The 23,310-nt window shown below is 40.4% G+C and overlaps 2 pseudogenes; both read left to right on the top strand.

Annotated features, from left to right (window-relative positions):
• Positions 1 to 239: 239 nt before the first annotated feature.
• Positions 240 to 1,013, top strand: LOC100958251 (annotated as a pseudogene).
• A 16,874-nt stretch (positions 1,014 to 17,887) lies between these two features.
• The window catches only part of LOC100957926, a 46,500-nt pseudogene continuing 41,077 nt past the window's right edge, over positions 17,888 to 23,310 (top strand).

Genomic DNA, 23,310 nt, shown 5'->3' with positions numbered 1-23,310 from the left:
TTTTTTATTGAGAAAAACAATTACATTTGGAATTCAACACCTTTGGTTAAAATGTGTTGACTCCTTGTTTTGATACAGATGGAATTAAGGGAAAGTAGCTTGTCTTTTCTGTTGTCTTCAAATTTTATACTGTCCTTTATTTTTAATTAAATTTCATTCCATTCTTAATTGTTACATTGACATTAACTTCTGTATTTGATGACTTTGTTCAACAATTTTGCTCTTTTAGGTGACGATTGATGGTAGGATCCACACCATTCACCCACTGCTCTTTTTGGGGAATGGGTGGTAAAAATAAAAGTCTTCCCATTATGTCAGCAGAATCAATGGAGATTGATGATGCATTATACAGTTGACAGAGGTACGTCCTTGGAAACACAGCAATGCAGAAGATGGCCAAGTTCCATGTTTTCTTAAATGGTATGGACTGTCTTGGTTTGGAAATTGTGAAGAATCTTGTTCTTGCAGGAATGAAGACACTTACAATTCATAATAGAGAAAAATGCAAACATGGGATTTAGGAACCAAATTCTTTGTGAAGATGAAGTTGTTAATAAGATGATGTTTTTAGACATGGTGTCTCACTCTTGCTCAGGCTGATCTCCAATTCCTGGCCTGGAGCAATCCACCCATCTTGGCCTCCCAAAGTGCAAGTTAAGCTCTTTGGGATTTTTCTATCAAGGTAGGGTCTGTAACTATAACCATCCCCTTCTCTTTGCTTGTGCCAACACCAAGTGAAGCAATTTTTTTTTTTTTTTTAACATTCCACAGTGTATCACAGTACAGGGCTGATGCTGTACTCCAACATATTGCAGAAGTAAATCCATTTGTTCACGTGATGCAATTTCCCATTTCATTCAATGAGGACACAAGATTTCTCCTTCTTAGATAAATACCACTGTGTAGTATTGATTGAGTGACTTGCACTGCAGAAGAAGGTCAACAACTTTTTCTTTTCTTGGTGTCGTCCGGTTAAGTTCATCATTGGAGATATACATGGGATTTGGTCATGATCATTTTGTTATTTTGGTGATGATTTTGCTGACCACTTCAAAATAAAGTGACTAGCTGGTAAAATTATATGTGCAATAGCAACATTCACTGCTGCAGTTTCTGGCTTGGTTGCCTTGGAGATGATCAAAGTAATTGGTGTCTATCTATTTGAAGCCTACAAAAATTGTTTCCTTAACTTAGCCATTCCAATTACAGTGTTTACAGAGACATCTGAAGTCAGAAAGACTAAAATCAGAAATGGAATATCATTTACAATGTGCCATAGAAGGAATGTACATGGAAAAGAAGATTTCATGCTCTTGGATTTCATAAATGCAGTCAAAGAATAGTATAAAATTGAGCCAACGATGGTGGTACAGGGAGTTAAAATGCTTTATGTTCCAGTAATGCCTGGTCATGCAAAAAGATTAAAGCTGACAATGCATAAACTTCTGAAACCTTCCACTGAAAGGAAATATGTGGATCTCATTGTGCAATTTGCCACAGATCCTGATAAGAATGAAGACCTGCCTGGGCTCCCAGTGAGGTACGACTTCAGCCCTGCCCCTGATCAGTGCAGCTTGTCCTAGGTCATTCCAGGACCACTTCATTTGGGGAAAAGAACACTTAATTCAGAAGATAAAAGAAAAAAACAACTCATCTTACTTGGAATTTCTCTTTGATGAAGCCTTAATTTAAGGAAAACATCAGTGTGAAACTGTACATTTTGAAGTTTAGTAAGCATTTGTCTAATGGTTCACTAGCAGCTGTGAACACATGAAACTTTAAACTGGAATGCCATTTTGTAATACTTAAGACAGATTTGTGTATCTACCTAATTGGATAAAAGGAAAGAAAACAGATCTACGACCAGAGGAGATGAGGATCAAGAAATTGAAAGTAAGGGGACAGAGCATGATGGCAGATGAGAAGGACATTTAGCTCAGTCCTCCAATAGCTAAAGGGCAGAATGAGAGGGCTGAATAAGTCCCTGTGTGGAATATTGGTGTGCAGCAGTGGTTTGGAGTGCTCAGTGTGGTGGTGGACAGCTGGACTTGGCTAGAGCTGTGGAGAACTAACACACTTGGGCAAGTTGCTGTCAGCATGCACAGGCTACAGTGGGTGAGGTGGGGGCAGCCAGCCACCCATGGAGGTCCCAGAAGAAACCTCTCACAGTTTTTGGTTCTTGGGGGAAGCTAAGCATTGAGTGGAAAGATTGGAGAAGTGTGCTATCCTGAGTGGAATTTGGTGGCCAGATTGGGGTGTTGTCTGGAGTGGCTCTTCCAAGGTTTGGCAACTGGTGAAGCACCCATGGGGAAGAAGTTCCTGGACAGGGGAATGCCACTGTGGTAAATGGTGCAGAAGCTTGTGTAGGTGGGCCTTTTACTGAGTTCTGTCTGTCTGGAGTGGACTTTTACTTGTGTCAGGCTCAGAGACTCGGAAAAGATTGGAGAAGTGAGCATTCCTGAACAGAATTTGGGGGCCAGTTTAGGGTGCTGTCTGGAGCAGTCCTGCTCTGGTTTGGCAGCGGGTGAAATAGCCATGGGGGAAATTTCTGGGTCAGGAGGATGCCACTGTAGTAAAGGGCACCAGAAGCTTGTGTGGGCAGGCCTCTTGGTGGGAGCCTAAGGTGCTGTAGCCTGAGTTCCACCTGCAGAAAGCAGACTTTCAATTGTGACAAGCCCATGGACTCCCACTTTCCACAAGAATAGTTGTAGGGGAAGTATGTGAGACCTTGTCTCTGAACAATTGTTGAGAACTGTAGAATCCCAGACCTGCGGGGCTGAGTGCTGAGGTGAAGGAGAGACCACCAGGAACAAGTAAGTTGGCAAACTGCTCTAAGCCTGGGAACCAGAGAGAGGTTAACAGCTGTGTTGTTTGTCCCCAAATTCACAGCTCCATCTGGTGTCCAGGAGGTATATAAGTATATTGTAGCATAATATAGTCCTACAAAAGTCCAATCTTTTGTATATATAGAGAGAGAGATTTATAAATAAAGGTATATAAGTATATTGCAGCATAATATAGTCCTACAAAAGTCCAATCTTTTGTATATATATATAGAGAGAGATGTATACATAATTTTTTTTGGTTGTTGTTGCTTATTTTTTTTCTTTTTATTTTAGTTTATCTGATTTTTTTCTTTGTCTCTTTTCCTTCCTCAATTGGTTGCTGAGATTACTTACATAAAGATATTTTGGCTTTTTTTTTTAAATCCTGTTTCAATGTGCTTTGCTTTTCCTAAGTTGTATGGTTGGATCTTTTCCTAACGTCCATTTTTACATTCAACAAGATCAAGGGCTTCTGTATTTTTTAATGTTTTTTTTTTTTTTTTGGATTGAAGAATTTTAGCTTGAATTATTCTCTCACCCTAGTACACTCCTCTGCATTCTCTCAGTTGATAGAGACTCTTCACACATAAAGTGCTTTGACTCTCACCCTAGCACACTCCTCTGCATTCTCTCAGTTGACAGAGACTCTTTACACATAAAGTGCTTTGACCTCAGCAAAGATATTTCCACCACCCCTTTCTTGTTTTATCTTTCTCTTTTTCTTGGTTTGTTGCCTTTCCTCTTTATTTCTTTATCCTTCTTCCTGCCCTCTCCTTAATTTGATTCAATTGTGTGTTTAATTTTCCTTTATGAATTCATATATATATATATATATATACACACACATATATATATATTCCTTTTATTTCTTTATTTGCTTTCTTTTTCCACCCTTTCTTTGTTGAAGGTGGGTGTGACACAGTGGTGGTCTAGCAGGTAGACTGCAGCAGTAGCCTGGCTTAAGGAGGCCAGGAGAACTTTCTATTGCTGGCCCCAGGAAGAAAGTAGTAGGAAGGTCACACAGCAGAACTTTTTGATTACCCCCCCCCCCTTTTTTTTTCTTTTTCTTTTTTCATCCTGACTCAATTTTTCCTTCTTGGTTGTTGTGTTTGCTCTTTTTCTCCTCTTCCTATTTTTGGCAGAGGAACCGTCTGGCTGTGTTCAGGCAAGTAAGGAGTACCTGATTTAGAGGAACCCACCCAGCCCAGGTCCTCATAACGATTGAGCTATAGGTGTGGCCTTAGCATCATGCTGAACAATAACATTTCCTCTATCACTCTAATCCTCCTTTTCTGTCCTCCCTCTACTCTGCTCTTCAATTTTTTCTGTTAGTCCCCCTCCCCCTTTTTGCCTTCATTTCTCTTCTTTTTCTTTCTTTTCCTTTTCTCCCACTCTTTCCCCCTTTTTCTTTTCCTTTCCTTCCTTTTTCTCCTTTCATCTTGCTTCTCCTTGCTTTCTCCAACTCTTCTCCCCCATCTGACTTCATAACAAAAGCCTCTTCATCACCTAAAATCTGAGACAAGATAACTTGAAACAAAGAAAAGGTGAACAATGAAGTGAACAAGAAGAAAGCACACATGAGGAGGGGCCATAAGAACAATTCAGGACTCATGAATAATCAAATTAAAGCAACTCCTCCCAGAGACCATGAGGCAACATTTAAAGATTTAAAGAAGACTCCTCCTATAAGGAACTAACGGATTTGACAAAAAGGGAATCTAAAATATGGATGATAAAGACAATAAAGAGATTGGAAAAGAAAATGGAAAAACAGAATCAAAAGTCAGATGAGAGATACATAGAATATAGAAAAGATGTGGATAAGCTTAAAGAAATGAAGGAGAGAATCAGGGAATGTAAAGAATCAAAAATAGATTTTAGACCATGGAGAAGAATGAACATCAGAGTTAGTAGATAGTCTTTGAGTTAACACAGGAAGTTACAGAGTTAGAAAAGGAGAGAGAGAAAGCAGAGAAAGTGCTTAGAGAACTACAAGATGCTGTGAAGTGTTCAAACATAGGAATGATAGGAATCCCTGAAGGGGAAGAAGATTGTCCCAAAGGTATGGAAGCCCTACTGGAGACTACCATAAACAAAATTTCCCAAGTTTTACTAAAGATCCTGACACACTTCTTTCAGATGGATAGTGAACCCCAGGTCATCTCAACTGTAACAACAAAATAATTTTCAGCCTAGAATTTTGTATCCTGCCAAACTTAGCTTCAAAATTGATAGAGCAAGGTGGAGTCTAATGCCAGACAGGAAAGACATTTAGCCCAGCTATGCTGGAAAAATAGAAGGGAGTCAGTGGTTTAGATCATTCCTGGCATGGATTTTTTTTTTTATTACTAAATCATAGCTGTATACATTAATGCAGTCATGGGGTACAATGTGTTGGTTTCATATACAATTGGAAATATTTTCATCAAACTAGTTAACATAGCCTTCATGGCATTTTCTTAGTTATTGTGTTAAGACATTTATATTCTACATTTAGTAAGTTTCACATGTACCTTTATAAGATGCACCGTAGGTGTGGTCCCACCAATTACCCTCCCTCCACAACTTCCTCCCTCCCCTCCCCTCTCTTTCTCCTTTCCCCGTATTCTTGGGCTATAATTGGGTTATAGCTTTCATATGAAAGCTATAAATTTGTTTCATACTAGGGCTAAGTAAATTCAATACTTTTTATTCCATTCTTGAGATACTTTGCTAAGAAGAATATGTTCCAGCTCTATCCATATAAACATGAATGAGGTAAAGTCTCTATCTATATTTAAGGCTGCATAATATTCCATGGTGTACGTATACCACAATGTGGAGTGGCAGTTTGGGGTGTGCAGTGAGGTGGTGGATTACTAGACTTGGAGTGTAATCCAGAGCTCTGGAAGCTGCCAGGCAAGTTTCTGCACCATGGCAGTGGCAAGTGGTAGGCAGCAGCCATCTCCCCCCCGTGGAGAATTACAGTTCCCAGTTCACGGGGAAACTAGGCATTGTGTGGAAAGAGTGGTGAAGTGCACACTTCCGAGTGGATTTTGGTGGCCAGAGTTGGGGGCCATCTGGAGCAACTTGTGCTGCAGGTTCGTGGTGGGCAAATCATTCATACAGGGAAAGTTACCAGATAAGAGGCATCTGTTGTTATAAAATTTGTGAGATGGCTGTGTGTGCAGGCACCTTTCTGTGTGGGTCAGGTGTGGCAATCTGAGTTCCACCTGTGGATTATAGTTCAACACTTGGAACAAGCCCAGGATATCCAACACTGCACGGGAACTATTGCAGGGGAAATTGTGAAACCTGCCTCTAAAGATTTTTTTGAGATCTGTGGAATCAATAATTAGGCAGGGTCTATGTGCCAAGCGGGTAAACAGACGACTACCAAGAACAATCTAAACTGGGATACAGGTATATGCCTGGGGACCACTCAGGGAAGAAAATATATTGCAATATAAATATATTCCTACTAAAGTTAATCCCTACAGTATATCTATCTATCTATCTATCTATACACACACACACACACACACACACACACACACACACATATATCTACATCCCTTTCTCTGATGGTTGCCATGATTGCCTACATCAGGTTATTTGGGCTTGTTTGTTAGTTTGTTTTTTTTCAATGTGTCTTGTGTTTTCTTATATCCTCTGATTGGCTCTTTTCCCTAACTACAATTTTTACATTCAACAAGAGAAAGAGGGGTAGGTGGGAAGATAGTCTACTGAAGACAGATTTCAACAGAAGCTCTCATCCAGAGGGTGAAACAATGGCCAGAATTAACCCAATAAACCTGAAGGTTGGGGGCCTAGCTGAGAGGCAAGATTGATAATTAAATGTCATCTCTTCTGAGGCAAGCTCTGACTCTAGGGAAGCAAATTTTAGGTGCAAAACCCATCCCAAAGAGGACATGTGTCCGTCCCCTCCCCCAAGAGAGTTGCTTGCTTGCTGTGGGATCTCTAAAAGTGAACAGTGAACTGAGGACCTCTTGTCTTACCCCGCAGGAGAGAGTTGATGGAGGTTGAGACTCCTTATCCAGAGACATCCTGCTATAAATCTGGAAATTCTTTTGCCAGCATGAAAGTCAAACAAATATTTTCCCCAGCATACTGAACTCCCAGTCCACCCTTGCCCCTTACCTGGCAGTCTAGATGCCCAACCACTGCAGAGTCCAGAATGTACAAGTTTCATTGCTAGGACAGGGAATTGCATAGACCGTGGTAACACACCTACGCTGTAACAGAGAAACCAGTAGCAGTGCAGAAGATCACGGGGGGAGGGGTTCTGGCTCATCTCTGTGAAAGTGCAAATCAGCAGCAGGTGGAGGCTAGGGTCACCACATGGTGGGAGGAGGCTCATGAACTGCTGAGGCACAGGAACCTGCACTGAAACACCTCCCATGCAGCATTATAGTTAATATAGAAATCCTGCTGGGGTCAAATTTTGGAGAGACACCTTCCCAATTCTGTGGACTGCCAGAGGCAGCCAGACCTTGTACTGCAGGGATACCAGAGGAGAAGGGTGGCTGGGGTAGAGGCATGGTCTCTAAGGCAGGAAAACATGTGTTGTTTTGTTAACCTCTGGTTTGGAATGAGCTCAGGTGGAACACTCCCAAGGTACCTTTGAGCACCGGAGGAAGTCAGGCTTCAGCTTCCCCAGCACAGTGTGATGGCCTGGCTGAGGAGGCATTGAGTTCCCTCTGACTCTGGCAGGCCCAAATTACTGGCACATTTGCCCTGCAGGGTTACCAGTACCTGGGTGTGACAGAGGTGCAAGTTGGGGAAGGAGCCTCCAGCCCCCTAGAACTAACTGTTTTGCTGGGCAAGCCTTTCTGACTCCATGGAGAACCAGAGCATGTCACACTTGAGCTGCCAATGGACCCTGCTGTCTAGTTACTGGAGACGTTTTGAACTCTCCCACTTGATCTGTGTTTATGTAGAATAGGACAATTTATTTGGAAATCTTAACCTGGGGAAATCACCCAGGGACCCTCCAAAGTTGTACTCTGGTTGTGTTGTTGTGGGAGGGTTAGATACTCCTCTTCCAGTTGCTACCCATCAGGGGCTGAGTTTCTTAGTTGCTTGTATTTATCCACAGCTGAGATTTCAACCCATAGCCACTGATTCACTGTGACTGGACAGAGACTAGCTGGATATAAGTCAAAGCCACCTAACTCCATAACATCAAGCAGGTCATCAGAGTCTCAGGCTGCAGTACTAAATAGCACTTTTAAAAGCTATAGAGGAAAAGTTGAAGTCACCAGTCCCAGTTCTTTGGCAATGGGCTGATTAATTACAATTCCACTAGCCCTCAATTCAGTTTCACATTACCAGCTTCTCCAGCCAAACAGTGAAAAATAACCATGGGGCAGAATCTGCAGAAAAACTCTGGCAACATGAATAATCAGACTAGATCAAACTCCCACAGGGAATGACAAATGAGACACAACAGAAGATCCCATTCATAAGCAAATGGCTGAGATGTCACAAATTGAGTTCAGAATTTGGATGGCAAATAAGATTAAAAGAAGGGAAATAAAGTTGGAATTAGAAATTTAAGGAATAATTCAAAAGTTGTCTCAAGAATCCAATGAATTCAAAGACAAAATTGGCAAAGATTTTACACTTTGAGGAAAGAACTTGTGTCCCTCAAAGATTTTAGAAATATAGTAGAATCCCTCAGTAACAGAATGCAGCAGGCAGAAGAAAGGATCTCTGACATTGAAGACAAAGCTTTTGAACACTCCCAAGTGCACAAAGAGGAAGAGAAGTTGGGAGCAAAAATGGATCATTCCCTAAGAGAGTTGTGGGACCACTCCAAAAGAGCAAATGTTCATCTTAGAGGAATTCCTGAGGAGAAGAGGATGTTCTGAAAGGTACAGATGCTTTATCCCCATAGATAATTGAGGAGAATTTCCAAAGCATAGCAAGAGACACTGAAATTCAGATAGCAGACAGTTTCAGAATCCCAGCACATCTCAAACCAAATAAAGCATTTCTTGGACACATTGTGATTAACTTTGCCAAAGTTAATATAAAGGAGAAAATTCTACAAGCATCCAGATGTTAGAAAAGTATAACCTATAAGGGGAATAATATTAGAATAACTGCAGATCTCTCAGCTGAAACTTTTTAAGCTGGAAGTGGATGGTCATCCACATTCAATCTCCTAAAACCAAACAACTTTCAGCCCAGGGCTCTGTATCCAGCTAAACTGAGTTTCCTTTATAATAGAGAAGTCAAATACTTTAATGACATATACATGTTGAAGAAATTTCCCATAACTAAACCAGCTCTCCAAGATATTCTCAGGCCCATCTTTCACAATGACCAGCACAATACTGTATCACAAAAGTAAACCCACTCAGAAATTTTTTATGAAAACCCAAATTCCCCAGGGGCAAAAGGATTAATAATGTCCACTGGGACTTTTGAAAAACATGATCCCCAAATACTACCAGGTTTATCAATGCTGTAAATTTATGCCAATGGCTTAAATTGTCCTCTAAAGAAGCACAGGTTGGCTGACTGGATACAAAACCTCAGGCAAGATAGCTTCTGAATACAAGAATCACATCTTACCTGGAAGGGTATATTTGTCTTTTAAGGTAAGATGAGATTCTTGTATACAAGAGATGTCTGGTCTGAGTTTCTGTATCCAATCAGCCAATCTGTGCCTCTTTAGAGGACAATTTAAGCCATTCACATTGATTGAAATTATTGATAAGCCTGATAAAATTTTAGGTATTGAGTTGTTCAAAAGTCCAGTGGCCGTTTTCAATCCTTTCTCCACTGTAGAGGTTGGAGTTTGATCACCAGTTTCTGAGTTAGTTTACTTTTGTGATGGAGGATTGCACTGGTCATTATGGAGAATAGGTCTGAGAATTTCCTGGAGAGCTGGTTTAGTTATGGCAAATTTCTTCAACACATGGATGTCATTAAAGTATTTAATTTCTCCATCATAAATGAAACTCAGTTTAGCTGGATACAGGATCCTGGGCTGAAAGTTATTTTGTTTTAAGAGATTAAATGTCGATGACCACCGTCTTCTTGCCTGAAAGGTTTAGGCAGAGTGATCTGCAGTTATTCTAATATTCTTCCCGTTGTAGGATTGTTGGGGTGCAGCCCCCAGTACCTAAGCATAGTAGTTTATTCTCAAGTGCTCCCTGAGGAACGTGACTATAAGCTTCTTGTTCTGAGAATATGTTTAGATCTGCCTAAAAGCAGACAGTCATGTTTACAGATAAGATGGCTGGTGAGTCTCGCCAGGATGTAGCTGGAGCTAACAGTTGCTGAGGCAGTGAGCTGCTGCATCGGATCTCCCCTTATTTACACAACAGTAGTCAGTTTTAGCTTAAAGGAAATGGGCAAACAGGAACAGACATCCTGGCGCTTTTGTGGTTGAGTCTGAAGTAAAAATGCCTTTTTTAACTGTGCTTGTGATCAGTAGCAGTTTTGTGCTGATTTGGAGTTTTAATGGCAGTTTTAACATCTTACCTTGTTTCGCTTCTTTTTGCTATTTTTAACCTTTACTAAGATAAGTTTATAAGGAGCTCAATAAACATGGGTGTTTGCTGTGTGCCTGATAGAGCCTCAGTCCCCCTTCTCATTCCAATCATTTTGTCTAGCAGTGCTTTCCTCCGTGTCTCCGAACAAGGAGTTTCGTGGGACACCTTCATTGGTTATGTTTTTCTTATGTCTCGCTTCTTTCAGGATTTTCTCTTTCATATTAACTTTAGTGAAGTTAATTATGATGTGTCTGGGGGATGTCTTATTTGGGTTGAGTCATGCTGGGGTTCTGAAGCTGTCTGCAATCTGAATTTCAGGACCTCTTGACATATCTGGAAAGTTCTCTTTCATAATTTCATACAGAAGAGCCTCTGTGTTTTGCGAAGCAACTTCGTTGCCTTCAGGGATTCCTATGAGGCGAATATTAGTTTTCTTTGAATTATTCCAGAACTCTCTGAGAGTATGATCCATTTTTGCTTTCCATTTCTGATTCTCCTTGGACGTTTGGACATATTCAGAAGCTTTGTCTTCTATGTCTGAGATCCTTTCTTCTGCCTCTTGAACTCTGTTACCAAGAGATGCTACTATATTTTTCATATCTTTAAGGGCTGCAATCTCTTGCCTTAATGTTTCAAAATCTTTGGAGGTTTTGTCTTTGAATTTGTTGAATTCTTGAGTGAACTTTTGGAATGCTCCTTGAATTTCTATTTCTATCTTTGCCTCTATTCTATTAATCTTATTTGCAATCCAAATTCTGAATTCAATTTCTGACATCTCAGCTATCTGTTTATTTAGGGGATCTTCAGTTTCGTGTGCCACATCCTTTCTTGAGGGGGTTGACCTACTCTGGTTATTCATATTACCAGCCACATCCTTTCTTGGTGGGGGGTTTGATCTACTCTTGTTATTCATATTACCAGAGCTTTTTCACTGATTCTGCCCCATGATTGTTTTACCCCATTTGGCTTTTCCCCTTGAGGTTTGTCAAGGGCCCGTACGATGTTATGGCCTGAGAGACTGGGGACCTCAGTGTGATGGGGCTAAGTGGCTCTGTCTTATTTTCAGCTGGTCTCTGTCCTACCCTAGTGAATCAGTTACTCTTGGCTGAAGTCTCTACTGTGGAGAAATACCAGCAATTAAGTCGCCCCAGCCCCCATAAACAACAATTGGGCAAGGAAAATCAAACCTGCTCTCAACCGCACACCCAGGGTGCCCCTTTGAATAGTTCCTGGGTGATCTGCCCTTTTTAGGGGGTCCAAATCAGTTGTCCCAGTCAGCATCCATTTCAGGTGGAAAAGTTCAAATGTTTCCAGCAGCTAGATAAGAGGGGTCTGCTTGCAGCTTGGATATAACTTGCTCCAGTGCTCCTTGAGGGCAAAGGGATCCACCCAGCTGATGGGTTATTCTGGGAAGGTTAATACCTCCTTAACCACCTTGCACCGAGTCACTCATAATCCCCCAGATCTGTGACCCTATTCACTCCAGTAGGCAAGTGCTCCCAGGTTTCTGACTGGCAAAATCACCTGGGAATCTGCATGGGGGGCTTGCATGTTTAAATTAGGCTGTGAACATTCTCTTAATTCCAGCCCCTCGTCTTCTGTTGTGGCTAGATTTCTCCACAAGTCAAAGGCTGCTACTGCTGAGGAGCAACTCAACCCTGGGCAGTAATTGATTTTACACTCAAGTGTCAATCTCTGCCTCTTCCCACCCACTGCCTTTGTCTCAGCATTCCCCTGAGGGCAGGGTGCTCATTGGGAAATCTGAGTCCAGTCCAGCAGGGGAAGAATTTATGCTTTGAAAGTTGGGGCCGTTTCAGTCTCACATCTTCTGTCGAGTCTAAATTTTTCTGCAACTCAGAGGCTTTCTAGAACTTGTGAACAACTCAGCTCTGAGCCTGAAGCAAATTAGAGTTTACACTCAGGTGTCAATTCCAGCCTCTGCCTGCCCACTGCCTTTGTCTCAGCTATTCGTCTGAGGGCTGGTGCTAATTGTCTCTTTACTTACAAAAGTTACCAAGTCCGTTCATTAGGCCTATGGCTGCTGCCTGGAACCTCTTGGTTGCCCAGAGAGACGGGGCTCGCCTATCTGAAATGGTGTCAGTTCTCAGCTCAGGATGTTACCACTGCTGTATGGCTTCCTCCGATCCAACTTTCTTCTCCTCACTCCTGTGCCACAGTCAGCATAGAGCAACACCAGCCCTTTCCCCCTCTACTTCTCTCCAGGAGATGCCCAAGAATCTGGACTCTGTAGGTAATAAACCTCCAGACCTCAGGGTGGGAGGGGGAAGTCCTCGGAGTTCAATGTTGCAGGTGGGGACTATATACAGTTTTATACAGTTTTAAACCCTCCTTTATGCCTGGCAGGAGGGTGCAATGGCACACCAGCAGGGGAAGGAGGTCCAGTTTTTAGGGGGTCTCTACTGTGGGCTAGAGTGGGAGGATGTTTGAGCTCTGCAAGCTTGTTTGCATGGAGTAAACTGCAAGCCCTTCTTGTGGGAGGAGAGGACTCCTGTCCGCTTGGTGGTGGATTTTGTACCTTTTGATTTTATTTTTGGGGTCTCAGCTCACCTCAGGAAGGTTTAAGTGCTCTCTTCAATCTTCTCTCTTGGCTCTGCTCCAAACCATCAGCTCCTTTGCTAAACTCCTGTCTTTTAAGCCTCCTTCTGGATGGGAGCTTCTGTAAAAAGCTGGCTGCAGTCCACCATCTTGGCTCCACCCCTATGCCTCATTTTCAATGATGGATAAAACCCATATTGACATTTATTGAGAGAATGATAAGTATGGTGGAGTTTTATTCATCTTATTTTGTGAAAGTCTGTTGCTTAGTTTTATCTTTTGCATCATTGTGGAGGCTCAATTTTGTCTTTCAGTTTCTGGGTGTTTACTTTGCTGGTGGTCTATTGTGATGGTCAGTGTGAAGAATAGGTGGAAATATTTTGTGTAATGCTGGTCTTCTTGTGGCAAAATTCCTCCATGTTTGCAGAGCAGTAAAAAATTGATTTCTCCATCAATTTTAAAGCTTAGCTTAGTAGTATATAGAATTCTGGGCTGAAAAATGTTGTGTTTAAGGAAGCTTAAAGGTAAATAACCATTCTATTCTGGCTTGAAAATTTTTAGTTGAGAAGACCACAGTCACCCTGATGATCTGTCACTCTTGGTCAATTGGCACTTACTCCTGGAAGCTTGCAGAACTTTTTCTTTCATCTTGATGTTAGAGAGGTTCATGACAGTATGTCTTAGAGAAGCTCTGTTTTGAGTTGCAATGCCCTGGGGATTGATGTCCCTCTAAAAGGAGTGGGTCAGAATCTTTGGTGATACCTGGGAAATTTTTATTTATGATATACCCTAGTACGGCTTCCATTTGTCTGGGGCATTATTCTTCCCCTTCCAGGAGATATATCATTCGTATGTTTGAATGCTTCATGAAGCCCCATAATTCTTTCAGTGAATGTTCTATTTTATCTCTCTCCTTTTATACCTCTCTAACTGCCTGTGTTAGCTCAAGAACTTTATCCTCTAGCTCTGAGATTCTTTCTTCTCCATGGTCTAATCTGTTGTTGATACCTCTACTGCATCTTTAAGTGTCCTGGTTAACTTCTTCAATTCCTTAAGCTCTGCTGTATCCTTTCTATCTTCTCCATATCTTTCATCCCTTCTTTCTGTTTTTGGATTTCCATTTGGTTATTTTCCACTTTCTCAGCAATTTCCTTCATTGTTTTTATCATCCGTATTTTAAATTTCATTTCTGTCATTTCTAACATTTGTTACAGGTGGAATTCTCTGTAAAGTAGCAATCTCATGTTCCCTTTAGGGGGCTTACTCTGTTCTGGCTTTTTATGTTGCAAGGATTTTTCTTTTGGTTATTCCTCATGTGTGTTTTCTTTTTGTCTGCTTCTTTACTCTACTTTTTCCTTTCACTTCCTCCTCCTCTTTAAGTTACCTTATCTCTGTCCTTAGGTACTCTAGTGTCCTTTTGGCATAGGACCAAAATGAAGAGAAGAGTGAAGAGAAAGAAGGGAGAAAATATAGGAAAAAAAGGAAAGAAAAAGGAAAGGGGGACATAAAAGGAAAGATTAAAAAAAAGAAGACCCAAAAGAAAGATACAAGTGTAATAGTGGTATTCAGCAGGGTGCTTTGACCCACACCTACAATCCCCAGCCTCTGGTTTGTGGGTTCCCTGGAGGTCAGGGGCTTTTATCAGCTTAAACAGAAACAAGATCCAACTTCCACCAAAAGGAGAAGAAAAAACAAAATGAAAAAGAAAAAACAGAAATTTGTTGTAGTGGGTACTTACCAATAACATCCTTCCAAAGGCCGAAGCTAGAAGGAACCCCCATGCGGAGAGTCATGGTCTCCTTGAGTCAGTCCAGTGCTGTGGTACCAATGTCCAGGCCTCAGAGTGAAGATTTGTCCCATAAATGGAATAAATATTGACAAAGAAAAAAATGACCAGAAAAAAAATTAATAAGAATAAGAATACATGTGTGTAAAGAGAATTGAAAATAAAGTTATATAAGATGTAAAAAAAAGTGGGTACATCTTAGAGGATATTTGATAAATTTATGTGGGATACAGAGGAAAAGTAGAAAAATCTTTATTCAGAGAGAGAGAAAAGAAGAGGAATGCAAGAAAAAAATAAAAGGCATAGGAAGACTGTAGCAAAAAAATGGAGGCATGTTATTGAAGAAAGTAAAAATGGAAAAATAAAAATACTACATATGGACAAACAAAATACTATAAATAAAAAATGGATAAAAATGAGGACAAGAAGGAGGAGCATAAAAACTAGGAAAAAATGGGGCCCTTTCTATTGAAGAAATAATGAAAAATTGGAATTTGTAAAATAAAAAGAAGAAAGATAAAGAAAATTCTAGGGGAAAATTGTTGGAAAAAAATTTTAAAAAGGAAAAAAATGTATATATGTATAGCTGTATATTGCCTGGACAATAGGTGACATTCTGGAGCATGAACTATGAATCACAAAACTGGTGCAGCTGTGTAAGTTGGGGGCTGAAAGTCTCTATGTTGCCAAGGACACCTGGTCTCATCTTCCTGATATCTTTGCCCTCATCCCTGCAAGTTTGGGAGCCCAGGCTCTCATCAGACTGCTTAATAGACACATTTTGACCTTTCCAAACCATGTCCTTTGGACATCTAGTGGCTTTCCCTGAGAACTGTGTGTTGCTCAAGTCTCCCCACAGGTGGCTGAGCAGAAGTTTGTGATTAAAACATTTCAAGTTTTGTGATTAACCTTTACTTTACCAGAGTTAGAGTTAAACAATGATCTTCCTTTAAAAAGTCATTTTTTTCTTGTTAAATTTCAGAAAATATTTGGGAAGTGCTACACAGCCATAATAATCAAGTGCAGCATATTTAGCATTGAAAACCTCTGTAAGGGCTTTGCTTGACGTAGCTATGCTCCAATCTCACCTGTATTTCATTGTTCTTTTTGGCTCACAAGAATGTAAACATTCCCTAGTCCTTGCCTTAAAAATCAACACATCATTTACATTTTCCCAAGTATGTCTGTCTACCCTGTCAACTGTCCTCTTTGATAAGGTTCCTTGTCACTGAATTATAACTTAAAGTCAATCAAAGTTTAAAGTTTATATTTTGTGATTTCACGTCAACAAAGTGTTTAAAATATTACCTACCACAAAATAAATCTTGATGACTTTCAAGCCGTTATTATTATTGCTCTAATTATATCAATGCCTTTCAGTGGATTATAAGTGGACAAAGATACTAAAGTGACAAATTAAACTACTATAAAGTGCCTGTTTATTAATTGACCAGGTTATAATTTTCCCTGTGTAATACGAAGTACTGGAAATGAAAAACTTTAATAGTTTTTCCAGTGTAAACCTTTCAAGATTACATAATTTGGCCATCGTTTTAGTCATAACCATAAATCCAGTTAAATTAGGGTGAAAAAGTCAGAAAGGAAAATTTTCTTTCGGCACCCTAAATCGACACTTTTTAAAATTTTATTTAAAGTTGGCTACAGGAATATCTGGGAAGAAGAACTTTCACGACTATGTAAGCAAATTCTTTTAGTCCTTATGTAAATCAAATTTCCTTCTGAGTTCTAATAATAGGAAACTTGTATGTATTTGCAAATAAAATATTGTTACACAGTGCACTTCCCCGGTCACTTCTGACTCTACATGACACTAATTGGATATCTTTTAAATTTTTTTTCCTCCAGAGTTTGTTTCTAATTTCAGGCATTAAATGTACTTCAACATTTTAACTTTTCATTAAATGAGAAGGTCCTTCTTTTGCTATAACATTTTCTAGTCTTCAAAAAGACTAGATTATTTAAAAATTTCATTAAAGATTTTGTTCAATACCATATTCTTGCTTAAACTAAAGAACTATTGCCTATGAAAGAACTTTAGAGGAAGTAGGGCAGACACAGTTAATGATTTTGGGGACTCAGAAGGTGATCTACTTTTAGATCAGAAGTGAAATTGCTTTTTGACAATTCTCACCTAATATCCCCTCAGTCTCCTGGTAGAGAAGCCATCCTATCTCTTGTCCTGGTTGACAGATTTATTGCTCAGATGGACCTTGGACTTAAACAGAGGCGCTGAGTAGGGAAGCCGCTCAGCTGCATTCCCGGTGTTGGCCCAATGTTCAGCATCCCTGCCCCACGTTCCAGCTGCAGGTCAAGGAGGAGTGGTCGCGGGTTGGCGCGGTCAGACGGTTCCTCAGGCCAGGTGGGCGAGATGGGCAGGGACTAGGCTGCCAGCCCGCACTGCCACCACAGCAGTGGCAGCAACCCAATGCCAGGATGGTCTGTAGTGGCGGCCCCCAAACCCGAGATCTCGCAGCGTCCTCAGCAGCACTGATGAGGCCTGGTGCCTCAGCCTGGGCCAAGCTGGGTGGGGGACCCGGCGCTGGCGACTGCACGCAGGGGTGGAACCAGCCGCTCGGCCAAACCCTGAGGTCGGTGTGTCCAGTGTCCAAGGATTGAGGCTGAGCAGCTGTGTTTGGTGCCTGCTGCCGCCAGGCCAATGGCCAGGCTTGACTGCCACTGAGGTGTCAGGTGCCTGGTTCCGTCCTGCTAGGGGAGCCGGCAGGTTCTAAGTTGCACGGTTGCTCCCCACAGTCCCTGGCCCTGTCCAAACAGCAGCAAGCACGAGAAATATCTGCCTGAGCTGAGGGTACAGGACTCCCTAGATCCCTCCTGCACGCACCATGTGCCGCAGGTGTGCCAGGCCTGGCGGGCAGCGCGCGAGGACCCCATCCAACCGGCAGGCCTGCGGTCCAGCTCTGCAGCGGTGAGCTGCACGCGCCCACACCCGCCGCACAGAACTTCCGGACGCCAGCGCGTTCTTCGTGCGCACGCGCACTGCGGTTACTGGCCTTTGGCTGTATTGGTCTGACGGCGGAACCGCGGAACTTACTCCCTGGAGTTGCCACCAGACCCGGTTGGGGCACTGGCCTAGGGGTACGCAGAGTGAGAAAAGAGGAGGGGAGGGATTAGGGGGAGCGGTGTCTACGGAGCCGGGAGCTCTATTTAAAAGAAACTGTTGGTTGCAGGACGAGATGGGCAACATAGGTTTGACCCCCCTCTTCAAGGAGTTGGACAATAATAAAGACCCAGTCTTCTTCCCGAGGGGATATGACGTACATAATGCAGACCTCAAGAGTCTCCACAGAGCTGTCTACGAAGGCGACATCTCCATTATACATGACCTCATCGAACTGAAGAGAAACAAGTTAAATTCTTATGACAAGAAGAATAGGTAATGGAACTGGGAGCCAGGTGGCTGGGGCTGGGGTATGGGGACGGTCAAGGTTTGGGAAGGATGGGGTGGGGGTGGCGGAGTGGCGGGTGAGGGGTGGGGTGAGGGAGCAGGGGTGAGGGGTCGGAGGTGGGAGGGCGGGCGGGGTGGCACGCCCCCTTTCATGGGCTCCTGGGGTCAGCCCTCCAGTCTCCAGGGCTGCTTAGCACCTGAGATGGGGAATCCTGGGAGAGGTCCCACACCTGGGCCACTATTATGGGCAGCAGAGCAAAAGCTGAACTTCGTCTGGTTTCCATCCACTCTAGATTCCACTTATAGAGCTCTGTATTGACCTTTTTTGTTTGTTATTTTTTGGAGACGGAGTATCACTTTTTTGCCCTGGGTAGAATGCTGTGGCGTCATAGCTCCCCAGCAACCTCAAGCAGTTCTCTTGCCGCAGCCTCCTGAGTAGCCGTGACTACAGGTGCCCGCGACAGCGCCTGGCTATTTTTAGAGATGAGGTCTCGCTCTGGCTCAGGCTAGTCTTGAACCTGTGAGCTCAGGCAATCACCCGTCTCGGCCTCCAGAATGCTAGGATTACAGACGCGAGCCACTGTGCCCAGCCTGTATTGACCATTTTCAAGTCATTTAACCAGGAAAATTAGGTATAACAGCATTTTATTTTTGATGTACACATGTTAGAACATAATGCTCTACATGTCGTGGAAAAGTACATAATGAGAGAAATAATTCATACAATATATCCACCTCTGAGCTAACACATCTTTAGGTCAAATCCAATATCCATTTTATATCAAAGTGTAGCTGTGGGTATGTGTTCTCTACCGAGGGGACTTAGCAATTTTAAAGTATTAAGAGAGGGCTCTTTTGAGAAGAGAAGAATGAGAAGAATGAGAGAATGAGAAGACTCATTTTCCTGAAAATGTGAGCTCTTTCCATGTTTATTAATTTTACATCAGCCAAATAAAAATGCCAATTCTTTACAATTTTTGAGTTGCATATGGTGGCCATCTTTTGTTATTTTCATGCCATTAAGAAACGTTTGTAATGGTGTGAATAAAGACTTGCCCAGTTATGTGCTTTTATTTTCCACAAATTGTTTATTCACATTTGAAAACAAATATGAATGAATGGAACAAAATATAAAATCCAGATACACCAAATATATAGAAGAATTTAGAACTTGATAACAGTGACATTTTATATTATTAGCAAACAATGAATTTTTTCATAACTGAGGTGTCTGTTAGCTGGAGAAAAACTAGCTAGATTTTTATATCACAAAAGTGAGTTCATGGCTCCGTGCAGGTAGGGCAGTGGCTAGGGCGCTGGCCACATACACCAGGGCTAGCAGGTTCCAACATGGGCCTGCTAAACAACAACTACAACAAACAAATAGCCGGGTGTTGTGGCCAGCGCCTGTAGTCTCAGCTACTTGGGAAGCTGAGGCAAGAGAATCACTTAAGGCCACAACTTTAAGGTGGCTGTGAGCTGTGATCCTACGTCACTCTACTGAGGGCTACATAGTGAGAATCTGTCTCAAATAAATAAATAAATAAATACAAGGAAGTTCATAATAAAATACATATTAAAAGTTTTAAACATACCAAATAGGGAAAGTACCAGGAACAAACCCAAATGTCTATTGATATAGATACATTTTTATGGTAATAAAAACCTTCCTGAGAATGACCTCTCAAGCAAGCTTCCTGAAGATTGTTTTAGCAAAATAAACGTTAAAACCCCCTGACACTGCCCGACCGGCAGGCGGTGTCGGGGAGTTTGTGATCGGTGTATGAGAGGGAGAAGGAAAGGGTGGACACAATTACACAACCACGATGTAGTTTAAAATTTCTATTAACCCTTATAACCCCCTGTATATCAGGAAAAAAATTAACAAAACTTGTTTGTAAAATATTTGCAACACATATGAATATAATGAAAATATATCTTAATTTGGGTGGCACCTGTGGCTTAAGGAGTAAAGCACTGGCCCCATATATGGGGCATGGTGGGTTCAAACCCAGCCCTGGCCAAAATTGCAAAAAAAAAGAAAGAAAAGAAAGAAAACATACCTTATTTTTCCAGAGCAGTTTTGTGTGTCAATAAGAAAATAATTCTAAAATTGGGCAAAGTACATTTCTCTTTACCAATCTACAGCTGACCTCTGGACCTGGGAAAAACATTTAGTGTTCCTGATAAGGAATTTAAGTTAAAAAGGAAATAAATTTTGTTTTCTATCCACAAAGTTTATAAGGATGAAATGTGGTGGTACTGACGCTTTTACGTGCTCATGACCTTTTAAATAGACTCCAACAAGTCACTCATAATAAAATATTTTTAGGAAATAATTAGAAATCCATACCATTTGTCTTTCTCAGCTCTGCTTAAAGTAACACTGTATTAAGAAGAACCTACATACCGTATTTATAAATAAACTTCAATGTGTCCATAGGGTAGTACAATATGTGACAATTGAAGGTGGCATATATACAGGTGTCCACTGACACATGGAGGTGAGCTTTTAAGATATACAGTGAGGAAAAAGTCAATTTGATGATACGTACACATGGAATATGGCAATGTGTGAGCTGAAAATATGTAAAAAGTATGATAAAAGCAGTTAGCATTAGAAATTGGTATAAGACCAAGTGTTTTCTTTTTTCCCCTGTGATTTCTGCAGTGAATGTGTATAAGTTTTAGTAAAAGCTTATTATTAATGAAATAATCCTTTCCCAAGGATTATGGGATATGAACCTTGCACAAGAAACATAATTTCCCACCTTTTATTAATTAATTTATTTGAATTAGTATCTTTTGCTAACTTGTAGTCTCTTCAAAATCAATCTTTTTAACCTAGATTGGTGCATGTATATTTTGTTGTGTATACATTTTATTATGTACATATATTTTCATTATATATATTTGTTTTATATATATACAAATAATTATAGATTAATTATTCTATTTGTGCCCTTAAGAAAATAAAAAGGGCAAATATAAATGATTATTAATATTGCAGAAGTATTGCTTTACTTCATGAGTTTTTTTTTTTTCTTTTAATTGAACTCCCTTTCCATCCTTTCCATCCATTTATTCTCCAAACATAAGCTGGAAACCTCTTGGGTAGCAGACATATACTATTGCCTTCCAGGACCATTCTATCCTAAACCATCATGTTCACCTGATCAGCCTGAGGAAGTTGAGAGGTTTAAAATTGTTGCATTAGGACTTGATCTCACGTGAAGTTTTTTCTCCCTCCTGTCAAGCACAGATAAAAAGATTCCTTTACATTTCAAGAGAAATGTTAGCAGAAAAAGGATTTCTAAAGTTAAAACATTATTTTAAAAGATCTTTAAGTGCCCTTTGAAATTTTATAGCAGTCTAAATTACTAATACTAATCATTGGAAATATTATATATCGATCGATCTAAGCACTGACTAATGAGCCACACTTTCCATTTGAATCCTGTATTTCCTTTGTTTTAAAGATTTTTGAAATCAAAGTGAGAATTAACTTTCTTTTGAAAATTCATTGTTGTAATTTCAGCCTTCTTTTTGTCATAGTACTTTTAAAAGCTAAAATTTATTTAAATGTCCTTCATCTGAAAATAAATGCTAGAAACCTGTGTGTGCCAAATCTCACTCACTGTAAGCCACCATGGAATGTGCCATGCCCCATTATCTTATGTTCAATAATGTAATTTTTAAAATGCTTCCAATTATAGTTATAATCATGAATTACAAGTGGCATTCCTAAGTCAGAGATGTTATAATGCAAAAAAAAGTGAACATCTTAGAATTATTGAAATACAGTTGTATTTCTAATCTTTAAAACATACCACAAAGTAGATGATTGTATCATTTTACTTAATCAAACTGTCATCTTTCTTAGCAGTCATAGTAATAGCTATAATATCCAACAATTACTGAACTGTTATTTCTGCCAGGAACTGTTCAAAATACTCAGCATCACAATGGTATCCTGTGAGGTGCCCTTACTATTTTTGTTTCCATTTTATTGATGAGGAAATTGAGTCACAGAAAAGCTAAGCCAAAGTGTGTCTCAAACTGAAGTTGAACTGAATCCAAAGGCCAATGTCTTTTGGTTCCAATAGGCTGTTCTTTTGTTACAGAGTGAGTGCTATAAATATTATTCTATCTTCACAAGAAAATTAAAGATTTGTCTGAAAACAAGAATATATACAACTTAATGCTTACAAATACATGAATAATTACGTTTTGAGTTAGTGGACTACAATTTTTTTTAAAAGGTTCTCTCAATTCCGTAGGAGTCCTTTGCATTTGGCCTGTGTAAAAGGCTATGCAAGGGTGGCCACTATGTTGATTGACAAGAGGTGTGATCTGAACATCAGAGATGCTGAACAGAGGACACCTCTGATAAAGGTATGTAGTAGCCAAATATTTCAGCTTGAGATGGATTTGATTTAAACCCATAGAATGAAATTGAATTTATCTCATTTGAATATTACTAATAAGTGAAATCTGTGAAAGGTTATTATTGAACTCCTAGAACTTATGATCTATTTCTTGGTCTAATACTGACAGGCAGTGCAGTGTGAGAAACTGGAGTGCGTCACTCTCCTCCTAGAACGTGGCGCCGATCCCAATATTGTTGATATCCACGGTAACTGTGCTCTCCACTATGCTGCCCACAGTGGCAATGTAGAGATTGCAACAAAGCTCCTTGAACATGGTGCCACCACGGAGATAATGAACAAGGTATAGATCGACTGACTTTATTTTCAAAATATTGGAAATGCATTTGTTTTAACATTGACATATGTAAGGATTCAATTTTCCAAGTTTGGAAACTTAAGCATTCCCTAAACTGAAATATTTTGAAAGAGCTCAATTGTCTAAGGTTTCTGTTTAAATATTGGTGCTTTCAAAGAAGGATGAGAGGGTACAGCTTCTTTTATGTGTTTATGGTAAATATTTGTGATAACCCTGAATTTGTTGAAGGTTAGATTATTTTTTCAAATTTTTTCCCGTTCTGTTGTTTTTTCTAATTATTGTAAAATAACATGGAAAAGCCAATTTATCCTAAAAATAGACTTTATCTTAAAACTTTGACAAAAGAAATGTATTTTATAAGAAATGGAAATCTTTGGAGAAATTTCTCTTCAAGTCCCTTGCCCATCCTGAGATGGGATCACTCGTCTTCTTCTTGCTAATACGTTTAAGTTCTCTATGGATTCT

Source organism: Otolemur garnettii, unplaced genomic scaffold (genome assembly GCF_000181295.1).
Source record: "Otolemur garnettii isolate 467f Iridium unplaced genomic scaffold, OtoGar3 scaffold00326, whole genome shotgun sequence".
NCBI lineage: Eukaryota > Metazoa > Chordata > Mammalia > Primates > Galagidae > Otolemur > Otolemur garnettii.
This window is presented reverse-complemented; position numbering and strand designations above follow the sequence as displayed.